Source organism: Crinia signifera, chromosome 2, assembly GCF_055691185.1.
Source record: "Crinia signifera chromosome 2, ASM5569118v1, whole genome shotgun sequence".
NCBI lineage: Eukaryota > Metazoa > Chordata > Amphibia > Anura > Myobatrachidae > Crinia > Crinia signifera.
Window position 1 is genome coordinate 138,041,910 of NC_139218.1, and position 21,914 is coordinate 138,063,823.

Below are 21,914 nucleotides of genomic sequence, written 5' to 3' on the forward strand. Positions count from 1 at the left end.
ACTTAATACACCTCATTCACTCAGATCACAAAGGGCCTTATTTTGGTTCATTCTTTCTGACAAAATCCTTCTTAGATGGGCAAAACCATGTGCACTGCAGGTGGGGCAGGTGTTACTTGTGCAGAGAGAATTAGATTTGGGTGGGGTTTTACTTCAAAGTGAGATCTATATTGCAGTGTTAAAATAAAGCAGTCAGTATTTTCCCTGCACAGAAACAAAATTACTCACCCAAATCTAATTCTCTCTGCACAAGTAACACCTGCCCCACCTGCAGTGCACATGGTTTTGCCCATCTAAGAAGGATTTTGTCAGAAAGAATGAACCAAAATAAGGCCCAAAGTGCCCCTACCAGGGCAATTCCAGATGTTCATACTGTATACAGTAAGAGGGCTTTGAAGGCACTTGCTGCTTAATAGAATCTTTCTAAAGCTGCAGTAGTTAGTAACACACTAACCATTAGGAAACATCAGCTGTAAATCTGTATTTGTGTCATAAATGCTTTACACTGGTAATTTAATTGGCTTCTCATAAAATAAACGGTACTTGTTTCCTAGAACGGCCACAACGATTTAGATCGTTGTGGTCGTAAGATAAAAAATCGGATCGATCGCATCGCATGCGATTTGGTCGCATACGATGCGACCGATCCGATCGACCGATTTTTCACCCGATTTTTTTTTTTTTTCACCTGATTATTTTCAATTGCCCCCACAAATGTTACTAAGTGGGCTAGACCCCACGATAGACGTCAACCCGAAGCGTGGCGAGCGCAGCGAGCCCGCAAGGGGCGGTGGTGCGCGTCCTCCGACCTTTTCATTCCCCTACTATCCACTAGGGCGTGGAGTGAGAATAGAATAGTGTGGCGAGCGCAGCGAGCCACCGAGCCCGAAGCGTGGCGAGCGCAGCGAGCCCCGCGAGGGGACGCGTCTAACTTCACAGGTATACGCGTCCCCTCGCGGGGCTCGCTGCGCTCGCCACGCTTCGGGCTCGGTGGCTCGCTGCGCTCGCCACACTATTCTATTCTCACTCCACGCCCTAGTGGATAGTAGGGGAATGAAAAGGTCGGAGGACGCGCACCGCCGCCGCTCGCCACGCTTCGGGTTGACGTCTATCGTGGGGTCATGGCGGGCACATAAAAAATGTGAAATGGGTCATATTGGCCCATTTCACCTTTTTTAACATTTTTCCCTATGTGAGATGGACTTAATCAAGTCCATCTCATCTTGTGCCATTATAATGGCACAAGACCGACAAGATCCTCCCGATTTCAATGTTAAAAGATTTTTTAACATTGAAGTCTATGGAAAAATCGGGTCAATCGGTCGGTCGCATCGCGGCCGATTTTAATTGGTCGCGACCGACCGATTGACCCGATTTCTGTCAATCAAAGTGAAAAAAGTGTCAAAAATCGGCCACATCGTGAGGATCGTGTCCCTTAATTAAGAGCCACGATCACTCACGATTGTGGCCGTTCTAGGAAACAAGTACCAAATAAACATTCATGTGTGTGAGAAGAGGATATAGACTGTAAGCTTCCCAGGTGCCAAAACTAAATATTACCTGCAAAAATATGTAAGCAACATATAAAGGGCAACTATAGAAACATGCACAGTAAACACTCTTATTTATCAATTATCGACTCAGAAATCTTGTCATTGTGCAGTTCTGTTAAGGCGGGCATAGGTGTCAGAATGGCCCCAAACATTTGAAAACTCACTGTACATGTACAGGGTCACCATCTAGTATTACCAATGGCAGTAGCAGGATGAAGACCACCCCAGGGCCCTTCTCCATCTACTGGGGCTCCAGGGCCCCAGCCCCCTGCACTCAGCTCCAGCCTCTACAGGTGTGTGGCTAGTTATCAGGTCGTCAGTGGTGTAAATGGGGCACCAAGGAATAGTACCCAGGTCCTGACCAGGGTGAAACATGGAGAGGACTTGGGTGGTGGAGCAGTGTAAACCGCTATCCCAGGTCATCTGACCCGGGGCCCATTTACACCAATGGTGGAACCCAACCTCCAGACCACAGCGACCTGTGGTCAGTATGGAGGTTGGGTGTGGGGCGCACATAGCCTCCGTTGCTGTCTGCTGTACTGTGCAGACAGCAGCGAAGCCAGGGAGGAGGTGAATGGATAAAAGGAAGGGCTGGAGCTACTGTGTAGCTCTATGGGCGCTGACAAGGGGTGTTTTGTAAAGCTGCTACCTATGGGACTGAGTGGGTCCCAAAACAACAGAGAAAAAAAAAAAAAAAAAAAGAGGTAGCGCTATAACCAATGAGGATTTAAAAATAAAATGACATTTATTGGTACACATACATGTTCAATTGTATAAAAAAATAGAAATTAAAAACAATGCTCACTGCCCGCAGGGCCACTTTAACGGTATTTGGTGGGGGATCCGCTCCTATTGATGCCGCCAGTTGGTGAAATAGGGGACCAGTTGGTTAAACAGGGGATTTGTAAACTTCCCTGATCCAAGGAATGTTAAATGGTGGATATAATTACCAGTGCAGTCCTTTTTGGTTGATTACTCTGGGAGATCTTTACATCCTTTTAGGATAGCATGGTAGCGGTGTCATCCCTTTGTTGATGGAACATGAGGAAGGTCCACATGTGGGGCTGAAGATATATTGTTTTTATAGCTGCTGACGCGTTTCACTGTCACTCAGGGACAGCTTTTTCAAAGGACTTTGAAAAAGCTGTCCCTGAGTGACAGTGAAACGCGTCAGAGGCAGCCAGGAGCTGCCACACTCACTCGCCCCCAACAGCCACTTCACGCATTTTGCAATATACCTTTGGGATCCAACTAGCCGCCTCCACCAGTGGACCGTACAATATATCTTCAGCCCCACAAGTGGACCTTCCTCATGTTCCATCAACAAAGGGATGACACAGCTACCATGCTATCCTAAAAGGATGTAAAGATCTCCCAGAGGAATCAACCAAAAAGGACTGCACCGGTAATTATATCCACCATTTAACATTCCTTGGATCAGGGAAGTTTACAAATCCCCTGTTTTACCAACTGGTCCCCTATTTCACCAACTGGCGGCATCTATTTTTTATACAATTGAACATGTATGTGTACCAATAAATGTCATTTTATTTTTAAATCCTCATTGGTTATAGCGCTACCTCTTTTTTGTATTTTTTCCTCAGGTGGTGAATGGATGCCCGTGTGCAGAATCCATTCAACTCGCTGATGGGGGCTAGGGGTGCACTTTGGCTGGGGGCAGCACAGCCATTTACCCTGGTGCCAGGCTTGACCCCAGGCCGTCGGTCGGCGGTCCCGGCGACTGGAAATGATGACATCTCCAAGGGCCACCCCCTGCACCCATGTGCAGTGTAAACAATGTCGGCCTGGGAAAATTCACAGTCAGCACCTCAGTGTAAACGAGGCAAATCCCAGATCCAACCTGGATTGGAACCGTGTTCCAAATACCGGGTCGGATCCTGCATTTTGGTGTAAAAGTGGTATTACTGTGCACGGCTCCTCTTATGAGACCAGCCCGGCACTCTTCTCACCTCTCACTTCATAATTTCCTCAGATCCACCTATGTCCTTTCTCTAACCCACTTCACCCGTCAAAAGGGCACAAACCCCTTTTCGGAGCATCTCCATAGATTTTACCTGGGATTGGGATAATAGTGTCTACATAATAAAGGTGCCCCTTAATGTTGAATTTTTAGTCTTATTTACATTCCCGTAGAGTGCTTAATGCTGTTTTTTTTTTTTTTTTTTTTTTTTTTTACATAAATGTGTGTATAGAAAGATAGGGTACTTCTTTACTTTCACGGCGCCAGCATGGCGCCGCTCGTACTTCCGGGTTACGCTCGCCACTAATTAAGTAAAATAAACTAAGCTAACGCCATGCCAACATGGATAGTTCATACCTCCACTATCCATGTTGGCATGGAGTTGATTTTAAATAGCGTGGCGAGCGTAGCGAGCCACCGAGCCCGCAGCGTGGGCGAGCGAAGCGAGCCCCGCAAGGGGACTCTGACGCGCGGCGCCATGCTGGCGCCGTGAAAGTACAGAAGTACCAAAGATAGCTCTGTCATCATGAAGATGGTGTGATGGGTAAAAGTGCATACGCAATGGACTATAAAAGTTAACGATATGCACAAAAACGATATTGTTAACAATTTTAACATGCATATCATCTGATGTCTACACGCTATATCATTACGACATGTAGTTGTTAATGATGTCCTCCGTCGTCCTGCATGTACAGACGATTAAGGACATCATTAACAAGGGCCATTCTGCAGAATGTGCACAGCAGTGGTTCATCGCACAAAGTAAGTACAGTACTTTCAGTCCACTATTCTACACGCATGAGATGGTGTGCATGCTTCCAGTCCACTATTCTACACGCATGAGATGGTGTGCATGCCTCCAGTCCACTATTCTACACGCATGAGATGGTGTGCATGCTTCCAGTCCACTATTCTACACGCATGAGATGGTGTGCATACTTCCAGTCATCTATTCTACACGCATGAGATGGTGTGCATGCTTCCAGTCCACTATTCTACACGCATGAGATGGTGTGCATGCCTCCAGTCCACTATTCTACACGCATGAGATGGTGTGCATGCTTCCAGTCCACTATTCTACATGCATGAGATGGTGTGCATACTTCCAGTCATCTATTCTACACGCATGAGATGGTGTGCATGCTTCCAGTCCACTATTCTACACGCATGAGATGGTGTGCATGCCTCCAGTCCACTATTCTACACGCATGAGATGGTGTGCATGCTTCCAGTCCACTATTCTACACGCATGAGATGGTGTGCATGCTTCCAGTCCACTATTCTACACGCATGAGATGGTGTGCATGCCTCCAGTCCACTATTCTACACGCATGAGATGGTGTGCATGCTTCCAGTCCACTATTCTACATGCATGAGATGGTGTGCATACTTCCAGTCATCTATTCTACACGCATGAGATGGTGTGCATGCTTCCAGTCCACTATTCTACACGCATGAGATGGTGTGCATGCCTCCAGTCCACTATTCTACACGCATGAGATGGTGTGCATGCTTCCAGTCCACTATTCTACATGCATGAGATGGTGTGCATGCTTCCAGTCATCTATTCTACACGCATGAGATGGTGTGCATGCTTCCAGTCCACTATTCTACACGCATGAGATGGTGTGCATGCCTCCAGTCCACTATTCTACACGCATGAGATGGTGTGCATGCTTCCAGTCCACTATTCTACACGCATGAGATGGTGTGCATGCTTCCAGTCCACTATTCTACACGCATGAGATGGTGTGCATGCTTCCAGTCCACTATTCTACACGCATGAGATGGTGTGCATGCTTCCAGTCCACTATTCTACACGCATGAGATGGTGTGCATGCTTTCAGTCCACTATTCTACACGCATGAGATGGTGAACATGCTTTCAGTCCACTATTCTACACGCATGAGATGGTGTGCATGCCTCCAGTCCAATGTACACGATGAAATAGATGGGATGGGGACTGCCAATATACAGAAAGGAAGGGAAGAAGAACCCCTGTACCAGTCACCTCCCATGAGTGACTCTTTGTTCTTTCTGGAATTGTTATGAAAAATCATATACTCAATAAAAACTTCATAAGACTTCTTTAGTCTTCAGCAATGATCAGGCTGAAATGTCTATGGAGTAGATAGTTAATGGGTGTAGACTACCTTTTTTCAAACAAGGGTTTCCCCATCCAAGTGCATGGATGGGAAGGATTGGGGCATTCAAGTTCCCACTGCCATACCCAGCCACTATGTCATGTTATTGCAAATACACAATGACATACAGTAATGTATGTACTACCTCTTTCTTGGCTCCACTCCGTTACTGATTACCTGTGGAGGCTAGGTGAGGAAGTATTACATTTATCTATATAGCATTTGTGTGCTGCAGGTGAGTGAGCTTCATATTCAGTGTGGATTTGTCTGCAGCATGTCATTGTCATGAAACAGTGTGTTAAGTCCCACTGGTTCTTAACACTTAAGGCAAGCATGTCCAAACGATGGCCCTCCAGCTGTTCTGAAAATACGCATCCCAGCATGCCTTGCCATAGTTTTAGCATTCCCTAATAGCAAAACTTTGTCAAGGCATGCTGGGACTTGTAGTTTCACAACAGATGGAGGGCCATAGTTTGGACATGCCTGACTTACGGGATAAAAAAATCGTTCAGGTTTTTTTGCATATTGCCTTGTTCACTTTGTATTTGGTTTCACTAGGCTTTCTCCATTTGTGAGATAGCATAACATATTGTCAATCATTACATGCAAAAATTGTAGGCCATTCTCACTACTGGACAACTTCCTTCTACACTTGCTTTGTAGTCACATGGCTGGGGGAAGGACAAGTTTTTGGGACTTTCAAGATACTTGGACTGTTGCAAACAATTAAGTTCAACATTCTTAAAAGTTGACCTTGTATTGAATGACATCTTACTGGCTAAAGACCATATTCTATATTTATAAATACGGTTTATGTTTCGTTTCATTTGTAAGAATAATCAGTTAAAACATATAGCCACAAATTATTATATTGTGTAACAAAATATGCTGGTACTCTATGTAAATATTTCTAACATTTATTTATAAATGCTTAATCGTTATTTTGTTAAGATCATATTTAATTTCAAATCTCCATAGGAACAATGTTGCAAGCAATAATCATTACAAAATATGGCTCTATACCTCACTAAGGGGGTATTCAATTAAAGTACATTTCTTTCAGCTAGCCGGAAAAAAACGGACTCTTCAAAACTGCATCGACGAAATAGGACAAATAAATCAATAGAAAACTGTGTCAATTTCGATACAAACTAGTGGATCGCCAAGTAATCCGTTGATCCACGGCTTTTGGACAGTCGAAAAATCTGCACTTTAATTGAAATGTAAATTGGACAAAAAAAAATGTCAAAAGTGTAGTTTTTTTTCGATTGTCGAAAAATCTGCCACAGAATTGAATACCCCTCTAAGAGTGGAATTTTTATATGAAAAGTTTTCTCTTTTTAATAAAAAGTAGATATATCACCTTATTTAATTGTAGGTGAAGTTAATTCTTGGTGGGATTATAATTTAATGTTACAAGGAATAATGAAATTTTGAAGTGACCCCACATTTTTGAATGGTAGTGTATATGTGTGTGATGTATGAACGAGACAGGTGTTTTAAAGATTGTCATATGCTTCCATACATTACCAGATTTTTGTTCTCACCAGACAGATAAATCTTAAGATGTGTACCCAACTTTTAAAGGTGTTTTTTTTAGGGATTATTTTTAAAGTGGCTTAAAATAATGCAAAAATATACTTACACACATTTGTATGCGCATTTATTTTGCAGAAAAAAACTTTTTTTTTTTTTACTGGTTTAGAAAAATGCCTATATCAGACATTTGGCAAACATTAAGAACCACAATCTAAATTACGGATACATGAAGGACAATATTAAATTGTCTTGTAAGTGCCTCGAGTGCCTATTACTTATCACACTTGTCATGCCCAAAAGACACATTAACCTGATAAACCTGTGCAAAGTCGGCAAACTATTGGGAATGTTGCCAAAAGAACAGTTTGGGCATTCAAAAGTCTGAATCATTAAGAATTTCTTATTGCTACATTGAGAGGTGGTGAGCAAATATAATGGCACATTCATTATGGGCACCCAGAGAGGGGAATGCTTTTGATCTACTTAGAAAGAGGAACCATATCAACACTTAGATTTTGTACCAAGGAAACGTACTGTACCGGAATATACATACTGTATATATCTAGATTTCTGGCAACAGAGTAAGCATTCCATTCTTCTTATAGTGGTAATCAACTGCCCAGAGCCAGCAATTACCACTGTACCTGTAAATAGCAACTGCCCAGAGCCAAGACGTAGCATGGCATGCATTCTACGAAGTTCACAGACTCCATAACTAGCATGGTTCCCAACCTATCCAGTGCAAAAATCTAGCATGGTATCCATTCTACCATGTTCCCAAATTCAAACTAGCATGGTGACCAACCTAAGTGCCCAGAGTCAAGTACTTGCATGACATTCATTCCACCTGCTGCTCAGATTCTGAACCTATCATGGTACACCGTCAACCAAGTGATCAGAGACAGAAATTAGCACTGTACCTATAAGCAACAAAAGCCTGGAGCAAGGAACAAACACAATGCCTTTATACATGAACACATATCCATGCCAACAGCTCCACTTCCTGTCTATTACCTTTTCTACCCCTCATCTCTTAAAGTGTCCACTCATTTTGGACAGGGTCATCTTTACTTTCTGTTTCAGGTCATGTTACATGATTCTTTTTTCTGTGTTTTAGAAAAAGTTAATGTATGCTGTATACATACTGTTTAAATTTGATTAATATTTTGTTCAGCCAATTAAATAAATTGTTCATTGCTTTCAGTTATTTTCTTGTCTCATGCCCTTAGTTCTCCAACTTCAATACAGTGGGGCAAAAAAGTATTTGGACAGCCACCGATTGTGCACATTGACCCACTAAAAAGATAAGAGAGGTCTGTATATTCCATCACAGGTACACTTCAACTGTGAGAGACAGAATGTGGGAGAAAAAACAAAACAGGAAATCTCATTGTATGATTTTTAAACAATTTATTTGTATATTCTTGCGGAAAATAAATATTTGGACACCTACAGTACCAACCAGCAAGATTTCTGCCTCTCACAGACCTGTTACTTCTTCTTTAAGAAGCTCTTCTAAGTAAAAGTCTTCAACTAAATCCATATAAATCACAATTCTTAACATATATACATATACAAAACCCTGAATTTTGAGAGGGCAAAGCAGGGCTACCTTTAAAAAATTGGAAACATCAAGGAATAAGTCGAGTAGAACATCTTATATATAGGAATCCAAATAAAACCCTCACATACTCTCAGACGGTAGGGAAGTATGGTGCTTTTACTACGCACAATATCATATTCCTCCAGGCCCAACAATACAGTCGGGTACTTCAACATTTAACAACAAGAGAACCGAATAACCCTCTTGATACATTACTAAAACAACATATTCCCTATAAGAAAATGATATAAATTCATTATAAAGTTCTACATCAACCATTAGACTATGATCAGATAAAAACGGGCATAATAAAATGGAGGGATGACTTCCCACACTCGACGATGGAAAAACTCATAATAACCCTCAAGGATTCAGTCAGATCCATATCAGCAATAATGTATACGGAAAAGTTCTATAACATTTTTCATCAAACATATTTATCCCCCAAAAGGAGGTTTAATATGGGTATAGCATTAGATAGTAAATGTATGTAATGTGATAAGCCGGAGGCAGATCTGTTTCACTGCCTGTGGAAATGCGTGCATATTAAAAAGTTCTGGGTGGAAGTATGGCAATTTGGCATGAAATTACTAGCCAACACTTTTCCACTGACCCCAGAATAGGCAATCTTTGGGATAATAGGGAAGGAGGGAAAGATTACGAAGGGTAAAAAAAAAAAACTTATTGGCATCAGCTGCGGCTAGCAAAAGAATTCTCCACAGGAATTCTCGATAATGAAACTTTTAGAAGATAAGTTATTCTATATATTCCGGATGGAATGGGTCGAGGCAACGCTCCAAAAAGAAAAGAGGGTGAAAGATCTCTTTGAAACTTGGGGAAATATCATAGGAATACAACTCATATCAATAAAGATACAACTAAGAAAATGTTTCCAAGTAACAAGTTGGTACGAAACAAGAACAGCGCTGTATGAAGACCCTATTAGACAAATCAATTAAACTGGAGGAAGGTAAGGGGGAGCGAAAGAACATGACGTAAGGGACCAGACCACAGATTATATATATATATATATATATATATATATATATATATATATATAGATATAGATATATATATATAGAGAGAGAGAGAGAGAGAGAGAGAGAGAGAGAGAGAGAGAGAGAGAGAGAGAGAGAAACGTAGAGAATAAGAACTTAAGATGATACCACATAAGATCTGTAAAAATGTATCAAATGATGTGATTGATTTGTTCAACATCTAAATTGCTGTAAAAAAATAATTGACTTAAAATGTATTTTTTACATTTATGGTCGGCAGAGACTACTGTAATTGTTACACGGGAAGAATAAACAGGATCAGAGCATTGTTAAAAAAAAAAGCTCTTCTATCCTCCACTTGTTACCTGTATCAATGGCACCTGTTTCAACTGGTTATCCATATAAAAGACACCTGTCAACACCCGAGAAGACTGCAACCTCCACCATGACTAAAACCAGAGAGCTGTCTAAGAACACCAGGGACAAAATTGTAGAGCTGCACAAGGCTGGGATGAGCTACTCGACAATATGCAAGCAATGTTGTGAGAAAAGATCAACTGTTGGCACAATTATTAAAAAAATGGAAGAAATACAAGATCACTCACAATCTCCCTTGACCTGGGGCTCCATGCAAGATCTCACCTCATGAGGTATCAATGATCTTGAGAACAGCGAGGAAATCAGGCCAGAACTACAAGAGGTGACCTGGTCAATGAGCTCAATAGATCTGGGACCACAGTCAAAAAGGTTACCATTAGTAACACACTACGTTGTCATGAATTCAAATCCTGCAACACCCGAAAGGTTCGTCCTCCTACTTAAGCCAGCATTTGTCCAGGCCCATATAAAGTCTGCCAGTGACCATCTGCATGATCCAGAGGAGGATTGGGAGAATGTCATGTGGTCAGATGAAAGCAAAATAGAACTCGCCCTGTTTGGAGGGAGAAGAATGATGAGTGGCGTCCCAAAAACACCATACCCACTGTGAAGCATGGGGGGTGGAAACATCATGCTTTGGGGCTGCTTTTCTACAAAGGGAACAGGACCACTGATCCATATTAAGAGGAGGGTGAATGGGGGCAATGCATCATGAGATTTAGGCCAAAATCCTCCTTCCCTCGGTAAGAGCATTGAAGATGGAACAGGGCTGGGTTTTCCAGCATGACTATGACCCCCAAGCACACTGCCCGGGCAACTAAGGGTTAGCTCTGCAAGAAGCATTTCAAGGTCCTGGAGTGGCCTAGCCAGTCTCCAGACCTCAACCCAATCGGAAATCTGTGGAGGGAGTTGAATGTTCGTGTTGCCCGGCGACAGCCCCAAAACATGACAGATCTAGAGAAAATCTGCATCGAAGCGTGGGCCAAAATACCTGCTACAGTGTGTGCAAAACTGGTCAAGAACTACAGGAAACATTTGACCTCTATCAATGTATTGAGTTTAATAGGGCCTACACATATGCTGATATTAAGGCTTTTTCTGAACGACTTTGCCTAGTTAGATTTCCTGGTTTTTTTTTTCAACACTCTGTTTCTCACAGTTGAAGTGTACCTATGATGGAAATTACAGTCCTCTCATCATTTTAGTGGGTCAACTTGCACAATCAATGGCTGTCCAAATAGTTTTTTTTATCCCACTGTATATTCTACTTAATTTTCAATAATGTTTACATATTTGTGTCAGGAAGTCTCTCCAACTTTCTGCATGACTTTTGTCTCTGGGTAAACCCCATATCACAAACAGTCCCGCTTCCTCAATCTGTGTTTCAAAGAAGTCACAAAGAAACACATATTTGCAGTTACTAAAGTTTTACATAACAAGTTTTACAGAGTCTAAATAAATACAGAAGATAGACGACCATTCATTTATTACAACAATGTAGTAGATGACAGGGTATTTATCGTAGCTTTGCAGAAATAAAATTGTAAGAACGTGCCAACCAATCAGATTCTAAATGTCATTTTTCAAACAGCCTGTAACATGCAAAGGTACTTGTGTACTAACACGGCGCCCACGATATTTGGTCGCACAACTTTTAATCGCATCGTATGGCATACACCCAATGCACTGCGATGCAAAATTGTATAAGCCCCCTATACGATGTTTAATTGTATAAGCACCCTAATGGGGGCTTACAATGTTAAATGCACCCCCACGCCACCCATACTATAAACGTGAACCCGAAGCGTGGCGAGCGCAGCGAGCCCGCGAGGGGCGGCGGTACGCGTCCTCCGACCTTTTCATACCCCCACTATACACGTCGGCGTGGAGTTGATTTTATATAGTGTGGCGAGTGCAGCGAGCCTCCGAGCCCGAAGCGTGGCGAGCCCCGCGAGGGGACGCGTATTACTTTACATGTATTCCGCGTCCGCTCGCCACGCTTCGGGCTTGGTGGCTCGCTGCGCTCGCCAGACTATATAAAATCAACTCTACGCCGACGTGGATAGTGGGGGTATGAAAAGGTCGTAGGACGTGTACCGCCGCCGCTCGCCACGCTTCGGGTTCACGTTCATAGTGAAGGTGGCGTGGGGGTGCATTTAACATTGTAAGCCCCCATTAGGGGCTTATACAATTTTAAATTGCATCGCATCGCATTGTATGCCATATAAAATGGTATACAATTTTAAATTGTATACCATCGGGTACCAATCGCGTCGCATCGCACGCCTTATGGTCTGTGATGCGATGAGCGCCGTGCTAGTACACAAGTACCCATGCAAATAAGCAGAAGTTTGGAACATGTGAAATTGGACATCTGTAGGCAGAAATTGCTTTGGAATTCAAAAGTATCTTACATTCTGGGGTGTAAGAAAATCAGATTTCACTTAAAGGGTAGGTAAGGTGCAGAATATGAGTCTTGTTGGGCAATTATGGCACTAGTTATCACAGACTGTTTGCAGAGGGCCTGAAAGACAGGACAGTGCTTCTGACTCACTGGCCCTATTTAGCACTGCAGATACAGAAGCATAGAAGTTGTGTTTGTGTGTGTGAGAAGGGATGGAGGGGGCTAAGGGTACCAAGCTTAGCTGTGAAATTTAAGTGGTGTGTTTGACAGCTGAAACAGGAGTGCTATGTGCGGCGAGTGTGATCCTCAGCGTGTTTAGCTGGGTGGGTGTGCCTGAAAATGTGACAGAGCATGCTTTTGCCTATCGGTATAGTGTAGATCTGAGAGATACATACAAAGCGGATTACAGGTGCACTTGTTCTCACATACAACTATGTACACTGTATTTTACTGTGTGCAATTCCTACACAAAAATCTTTGAGACCCTCAGAGAAAACAGTGATATGAATCCAAAGATCCAAAGACATTTTTATATAGGCAAGCCCAAACAATGTATGCAAATTTCAGTTGTCAGAAGGCTCTCAATCACACAGCCTTATGTGATCCAGCACACAGCTGTAAAATCAGCCAATGTATCATTATTAACACATTTCTAATGTCATCCAAGAGTCTCTTGTACGCCATTACAAATTTTAGTGGGGTATTTATCAAAGCCAAGAAATACAATCGTGAGATATAAAGTACGAACCAATCACTTTCTAAATAACATTTTACAGGCTGAGAATGAAAAAAAAAAAAAAGAGAGAGGAGCTGATTGGTTGGTACTTTATCTCCCAAAATGTTGTCTCTTGCCAAGCTTTGCTAAATACCATTCTTAAATACAAAACTCATATTTAAAAATAAAAACAAGACAATGCTGTGAAAACTATTTGATAAAAAGGTACTTATGTAGTATCTGGGCGCCTGATTTTTTGATTGTATGCCTTAAAGGTGCCCACAGACGCTACAATTATCGAATGCGTTTTGTACTTTTTAAGCACAAATTGCATCTTATGTACAATTATTGGATGGTGTTTATGTTCCCTGGAGCCCGATATTGTATGTCTAAAAAAGTACGTGCTGCACGTACTTTTTAGACTACATCTGAAATTTAACATTACAAACATGGGTTCATCACATGCATCCAAGTGCACATCTCATAGCAAGCTGGAAGAAAAATTGTATAGAACCATTGTACAGTCAAAAACGCATAGCACAGTACAATTGTAGCGTCTGTGGGCACCTTAAGTTAAGGCATACTATCAGATGCGATGCGATGTGATGCGATGCCCCGATTTTTCCATAGGATTCAATGTTAAAATGGACTGAGTCCATTTTAACATGGAATTCAGTGGGAAAAAGGGGTCCTTTTCATACCCCTACTATCCAAGTGGGCATGGAGTTGGATATAAACCTGTGGCGAGCGTAGCGAGCCACCGAGCCCGAAGCGTGGCGAGCGTAGCGAGCCCCGCGAGGGGACACAGAATACCGTCCGCTCGCCACGCTTCGGGCTCGGTGGCTCGCCACAGGTTTATATCCAACTCCATGCCCACTTGGATAGTAGGGGTATGAAAAGGACCCCTTTTTCCCATTGAATTCTATGTTAAAATAGACTCAGACCATTTTAACATTGAATCCTATGGAAAAATCGGGTCCATCGCATCGCATCCAATTTGGTCGCATGCGATGCGATGCGCCCGATCAGACCCGATTTCTAAATCGGGCGCCCAGATACTACATAAGTACCGATAAAAACAATATTTTGATGCTGTACTGTAACAATGTAGTACTTAAGCAGAAGAAAAGTCACAGATTACAAAGTCACAGATTACAACAACTGATATGGGCAATCATCATTTAATGATAATTCTGCTACTATAAGTGGCATACACGCATTTAAATGCATAGAAAATTCAAAATATGAACTTTACTTCTTTATTTAAACAACGTTTACAATGGTTGTGCAGTAAATAAATTAATGTGGCTCAATAAAATGTAGCTTATCAAATTTTGTACTTGAAAGAATATGGATAATGGTGCATGATTAGCCAATAGGTGCTGTGATACTGCAGTTAGTGTTGCTTTTATAAAGAATGCTCAAAAACACCTGAATGAAAGAACCATCATGAGAACTGGTACCTACTGTGATTTCCCCTTTATTTATTTTTTCGTTTTATTTTGACAACTTAATGGCGTCGTTATACCACACACATTAACTGGGTGTGTGTGAAAAAGGGGGGGGGGGGGTGGTCTGTTGCAATTATTGGCTCACTCATTGCACAATAGTTCTGTTCTGCAAAGGTCGCTCATATCTCTATAAACAATTATCTGAATGTGTTCCATTTTCTGCTAAACAGTGCCCATAGCACAGTATCAAGGGGCACCTGCATCATAAACACTAACAGAAATAACACATCCTATTATACATGTGTAAAGATAGGCCCAAATTATGCTATGGATCCACAAGACAAAACTGTGTGACGTCATCCCAAAAGGCTACGTCCAGGTACCAAAGTATGCCGAAGTAACTATTGACATACAGCCATATTACTGACCAAGACACATCACAAACAAGACAGGATAATTACATTTGTGGCTAGTCAAGAACAACGTAATGTATACAGATGCAGGGGATGCACAACAAAATAGGACTCGTGATACGGGTGCAGTGTTCCTAGCTAATCAGTGCTGGCACACTTATTAAATAAAAATATACATTATATATTGTCATACGGGTACTAATAAAACAATGCAGGCACAATCCAAACTGACGACTCTAGAACAAATTAAATGTTATATACACAACACATTCTGTCCGAGACATACTGTAAAGACAATCCCAGTTGTCAGAAACAGACAAGCACATGTAGGTGGTACAGCACCAACTATGACCCTAATAACCTCCTCCTAGCCCCGGATGTGTCCTTATGACAGGTGTCACCGGAGCTCCTCCCCCTGAGGCACTCCCCGTTACTCCCCCGGTGACTACCGTGCACGGTGCCAGCGTCTTTCATGGTTCCACTTGGTGCACCCCGGCTGCACTCACTGGCCAGCCTGACCAATGGGGCGCATCTGCCGTGTCCCCCTGAAGGTCACTGGCAGCAGCTGAGATTACCTGGCAGCGTCTCTTCTTCCTGACAGCTCTAGAAGCCGGTAAATTCGCCCAGCGGCTGTGGCCGGTGTAAGCCCCAGGGCCCCGTCCTCCCGTGCACCCCTCACGGCCGACTCTAGTCTCCCGCCCCCTGTCACCGGCTCCTGTCACAACTTAGTAAGCTTCAATCAGCAGGGGGAGCACTCGAGCCGCGGAGGAGACTGGGAGATGGAGTTCCCCACCGCGGGGCATTTCGGGAGATGAAGATGTCCAGACGTCAGCGCCGGCCATGTTTGTCAAGGGCAACTGCGTACTTCGGATCTCTCATTGTTTTTATTGGTCAAGTGCGATGTTCACGAGACACTTGAATATTAAAGTATAGTCCTGTATAGTCTGACGGCATGACTGAGTTTATAGCAGAGTGTCCACGTCTCTGTCCATGTGTGAAATGTGTCTCTAGGGGTGAACCGGAGTTATAGCAATTGTTTAAACTCCCCCCCCCCCCCACACACACACACACACACACACACCCTCCTTTAACCAGCGTGTTTACAAATACCTAGAATACCATTGCCACTCAAGACGACTGCTACAGAGATTGCAGAAAGTGCACATCGACCCTTACAATACACCATAGCTGCCTCCCCTCCTGCATTATGCAGGAGACTCCTTGAAATAGCAATCTCCCTCTCTCCCTCATTAGTCTAGCAATCTCCCTCAATTCACTTAGCCCATATTACACTTACATTTTTTGGGAAAAAAGAAATGAGAGATAGATACATTTACATCAGGGATGCCGACCCTCCCGGAATTTCCGGGAGTCCCCCCCCCCCTCCCCCCCCCGGAAGGGTGGGCAACCCTCCCGGATTCAGGGGGGACCCCCGCTGTCCCCCGGATTGTGGCATTAAAATGCCGCAACCCTCGGGTCTCAGAGGAGGGGGCGGAGCTAAAACGGCACAATCGCGTCATTTTAGCCCCGCCCCCTCCACGGAGATCCGTGAATTCGATGATTTAACATCATGGGGGTGGGACTTAGTGATGTCACTCTTAAGCCCCGCCCCTGAGCGGCTGCTGAAACTCTCCTCTCCGGGCTTCTCCCGGAGAGGAGAATAATAAAGTCGGCAACCCTGATTTACATTGAATAATCTGCACCATTTCCCAGCACTTTACCAAGTATAGTAGCTCTTACTAATTGCTTTGGGGCTCATCTACATTTGGATATGTAATTTTAAAAGATTCCTCTCAGATGTAGCAGTACACACACAGGCTTCTAGGTGCCACGTTCACAATATTGTCACAATCTCTCCATATATGGAACTAGACACTCCCTTTGGGAAAAGCATGACACGGCCCCTCAATGGGGCGCATTGCAAAATGCTATTACCAACTATAATCTCCCTGAAATTAGTTTTCAAAAGTAGGCAGGTATGATTTAGCCTCAAATATTGTATTATACATGTGGCCCTGATTAATTTAGCATTCAAATATTTAAGTGGATTACACCAGTAATATTAAGGCTTTTGTGTTCTTCTCTAACCCATGGTTGCCTACCTGACCCTCTCCTTCAGGGAGAAAATGCTCTGTTCCTGGACTTCCCTGGTAATGTATGTTTGCCATCACTTGTGGTGAAACACCTTTCTTATCAATTACCTAGCTCCCCAAAGGTGATGGCAATCTTACATTACCAGGGTAGTCCAGGAACTGAGCATTTTCTCCCTGAAGGAGAGGGTAAGGTAGGCAACCATGCAACGGTCTAACCAAAAAAAAAGAATGGCACCAAATTGCATACTTGCCTACTTTTGAAAACTAGTTTCAGAGAGATTATAGTTGGTAATATAATTTTGCACAGCACCCCATTGAGGTTACTTGCTAAAGTGCTGGGAAATGGTGCTGATGATTCAGTGTAAATGTATCTATCTCTCATTCCTTTTTCCCCCAAAAATGTAACAGTGTAATGTGGGCTAGGTGAAATGAGGGAGATTGCTAGACTAATGAGGGAGAGAGAGAGATTGCTTCTATTTCAGGGAGTCTCCTGCGGAATGCAGGAGTTTAGGCAGCTATGAAAATGGCACAATAGCAGGCCAGTGCTAGAGAACAGGTGAGACTGTTGTACAGTGTCATCAGTGGCGCCGGAACGGGGGGGGCGAGGGGGCAGCTTGCCCCCCCCAAAATTACTGAGGCGCCAGTATGTCCGGCCCGCCTATATTACAGCCGCCCGCCGCCTATATTAAAAAAGTATCATCCGCCCGGCTGCCTATATTTCATACCAGGCGCCGGGGATGGCTGCTGCTGCTGCCGCCGGGGAGATGTGCATAAGACGCGCCAGCCAATCACTGCCGGCGCATCCCCTCCACATACACTGTGATTGGCGGGCGCGTCTTCTACACATCTCCCCGGCGGCAGCAGCAGCAGCCATCCACGGCGCCTGGTATGTAATATAGGAGGGCGGGCGGATGATAATACCAGAGGCGTAGCCATCACGCCCGCTCAGGTGCCCAAGTCAGTGCGGCTCCCCCGCCGGCTGCCCGCTGCCCCCAGGAGACGTGGTATATTTAAAAGTCACTCACATCTCCCGCTGGACCGCGCTAGCCAATAGGCGCTCGCGGTCCAGTAGCCACCAGTTGATTGCCTGCTGGACCGCAAGCGCCTATTGGCTAGCGCGGTCCAGCGGGAGATGTGAGTGACTTTTGAATAGCAGCACTGTGCACAGCAGGGAGCCGGGAGCGGGCAACCCCGGCGACAGGGTGGAGGGGGTGCGCGGAAATCACCGCTGCTGCTTTGCCGACTGTGGGTGGGGTGGGGTGCACTAATCTCTGCACTATCCTCGCCCACCCACCCACCCTGCTGTGCACTATCCTCGCCCACCCACCCTGCTGTGCACTATCCTCCAACACCCACCCACCCATGCACTATCCTCACCCACCCACCCTGCTGTGCACTATCCTCACCCACCTGTGCACTATCCTCACCCACCTACCCTGCTGTGTACTATCCTCACTCACCCTGCTGTGCACTATCCTCACCCACCCTGCTGTGCACTATCCTCACCCACCCACCCACCCTGCTGTGCACTATCCTCACCCACCCACCCTGCTGTGCACTCTATCCTCACCCACCCACCCACCCTGCTGTGCACTATCCTCACTCACTCACCGACCCACCCTGCTGTGCACTATCACTCCCACCCTCCCTGCTCTGCACTATCATTTACTCACACCTTCCCGCCCTGCGAGCAAATTTCAGTCCCCCTTGGCAACGAGCAATTTCAGTCCCCCTTGGCATCGAGCATGAAGCCCATGGCATCGAGCATGAAGCCCCTGGCACCGAGCATGTAGGTAAGTGGCACTTATGTGTTAAATGTGTAATAGACATTACGATTTGTTAAATAGTGTGCGATGGGCATTGCGGTGTGTTAGTATGCGACGGGCATTGCGGTGTGTTAGTATGCGACGGGCATTACGGTGTGTTCTATAGTATGCAATTGGCATCATGTGTGGCCTTATGTGTAATTGTCATTATGGCATGTGGCTTTATGTGTAATTGGTATTACAAAGTTTGCTAAAATGTGCAATGGGCATTACGGTGTGTGGTATAATGTTGGGCCGTGCCCACTTTTCACGGAGCAGGAGCCTCACCTACTACAAATTGGGGGGGGGGGGGGCGCGAAACATGCCTGGCGGGCGGGTGGGCAGCTGATTAATCAGTAATATAGCCGGGCAGGTGGCAGGGAAGATGTGCGCCCGCCAATGCTGCTTCTCTCACCCTCCCTTCCCCAGTGACTGACACATCCAGGGGTTGTCATTTACCCCTGGATTCACACCCAAACAGGTTTATGTAATTATGTCTGATTATCATAATCAGACATAATCACATAAATCTGTTTGGGGGTGACACTGCCACTTTTTCCACTTTTTACGAGTAAATGACAACCCCTGGATTAATGTCAGTCCTGGTGTCTCTGGCCACATGTATATGCCGCTGCCCGGTGTATAATGCCCACGTGTATATGCCGCTGCCCTGTGTATAATGCCCATGCGTAAATGCCGCTGCCTTGTGTATAATGCCCACGCATATATGCCGCTGCCCTGTGTATAATGCCCATGCATATATGCCGCTGCCAGTGTGTATAGTGCCCGGGGGTAACATATAGCAATTTAGGGGGCGCCAAAATGAGATTATATCTTGCCCCCCCCAACCTAAAAACGTTCCAGCGCCTCTGAGTGTCATGGTTCTGATTCAAGAACGAGATATCTGTAATACAAGGAAGAAAGTATTTGAGACATTGACAAATTCCCGGGGAAAAAAAAGCAGAAAAATAAAATGAGAGATAATTGTAAAAAATGTGTGGCACCGTGCCCTCTGTTAGGTGCAGGCTGTGTACTGACAGTTGTTCTAAAGCAGAAGGCATATATGTCCATATTATTTTGGTATTTCTGCCCTTCAGGTACAATGTACAATTGGTACTCTTTACCTAGAAGGGCGCCCGTCGTGGTGATCGCGGGTACATTTATGTCTGGCCGCGACGCGACCGACGCGATGCCCGCGATTTCCCATTGAAACCCATGTTAAACATGGAAATCGCGTCGGTCGCGTCGCGGCCGGCCATAAATGTACCCGCGATGCGATGCACCCGATTTCCCATAGGAATCAATGTTAAATGGCCCGACCGACGCGATTTTACTGTTAAATGCCTCAATGGACCCGATGTGGCCATAGGAATCAATGTTAAATGGGCTACAGAGCCCAAATAGGCACAATTAACCCTTAAATGTCCCCCCAAATTTTTAACGCCACCCCACGATCCACGCCAACCCGAAGCGTGGCGAGCGGCGGCGGTACGCGTCCTCTGACCTTTTCATGCCCTACTATCCACGTCGGCGTGGAGTTGAGAATAGAATAGTGTGGCGAGCGCAGCGAGCCACCGAGCCCGAAGCGTGGCGAGCGCAGTGAGCCCCGCGAGGGGACGCGGATACCTTCACAGGTAAACGCGTCCCCTCGCGGGCTTCACAGGTGTCCGTGGCCACGCGGACACCTGTGAAGTCCGCGAAGGGACGCGTTTACCTGTGAAGGTATCCGCGTCCCCTCGCGGGGCTCGCTGCGCTCGCCACGCTTCGGGCTCGGTGGCTCGCTGCGCTCGCCACACTATTCTATTCTCAACTCCACGCCGACGCGGATAGTAGGGCATGAAAAGGTTGGAGGACGCGTACCGCCGCCCCTCACAGGCTCGCTGCGCTCGCCACGCTTCGGGTTGGCGTGGATCGTGGGGTGGCGTTAAAAATTTGGGGGGACATTTAAGGGTTAATTGTGCCTATTTGGGCTCTGTAGCCCATTTAACATTGATTCCTATGGCCAAATCACGGGCATTGAGGCATTTTACATGAAAATCGCGGTCAATCAGCCTTTTTAACATTGTTCCCTATGGGAAAATCGCGGTCATCGCGGGCAGCAGATTTTTATGTACCCGCGATTTACCCGCGATGCCCGCGATGACCGCGATTTTACCCCCGACGCCCGCGATTCCAATCGCTGGCGCCCTTCTAGGTAAAGAGTACCGTACAATTCTGTAATCTCAGCTACATTCCATGTTACATTGCACCATAATAACTCACTGTCACCAACTATGCTGGATCGTCTACAAATGTTTAATTTGGGTGTGTCTTCAGTCTATCTTGATTTTGTTTTGTGTGCACACATGCCATTAGGCCAGTGCTTTTTATATTGGTACCCAGACATACATAGTACCAGTACCTTAATTCTTATGACTAACTTTGAGGTAGGAGCAGAGACTGGTGATGGGGAGGAAAGTTTCTGGGCTAAAAACTGTCACAGTTCAAAGTGAAAGTACATTGCAGAAGCTATCATTTTGATGGGCTCTTAACTAGTGTATTAATGAATAAGCAGCTGTCACCAGTGAATGATAAGGGGCATCCATATTAGTGCATTCGTCCAGAACCTTCTCCTGCAGCCCCAGTTCCGTTCTATTTTGCTGTGAGATTTGTTTGGTATAGCTTGTAACACTTAAATCAAAAGGACTACTGATTTATTCTTCCAGATGAATGCCTCTGGGCGGGATGCACTAAAAAGAATTTTTTTTACCGCATTTTCACCAAGCCTCTGGCATTACCCTATAGAAGCCTATGGGATTTTCTTTACAGCGATGTCAGAGGCATCCCTCACGGAT

General features: G+C 44.8%; 1 protein-coding gene across 2 annotated transcripts in view; it reads right to left on the reverse strand.

Annotated features, from left to right (window-relative positions):
• TFEB (transcription factor EB) overlaps nt 1-15,996 on the reverse strand; it is a 65,392-nt gene extending 49,396 nt beyond the window's left edge. The window contains exon 1 of one of the 2 annotated variants that reach the window (XM_083172953.1): nt 15,758-15,996. The gene's annotated coding sequence lies outside the window, so the exon portion shown is untranslated. The remainder of the gene's footprint in view (nt 1-15,757) is intronic. The other variant, XM_083172952.1, reaches the window with a different exon arrangement.
• Between the last annotated feature and the right edge of the window lie 5,918 nt (nt 15,997-21,914).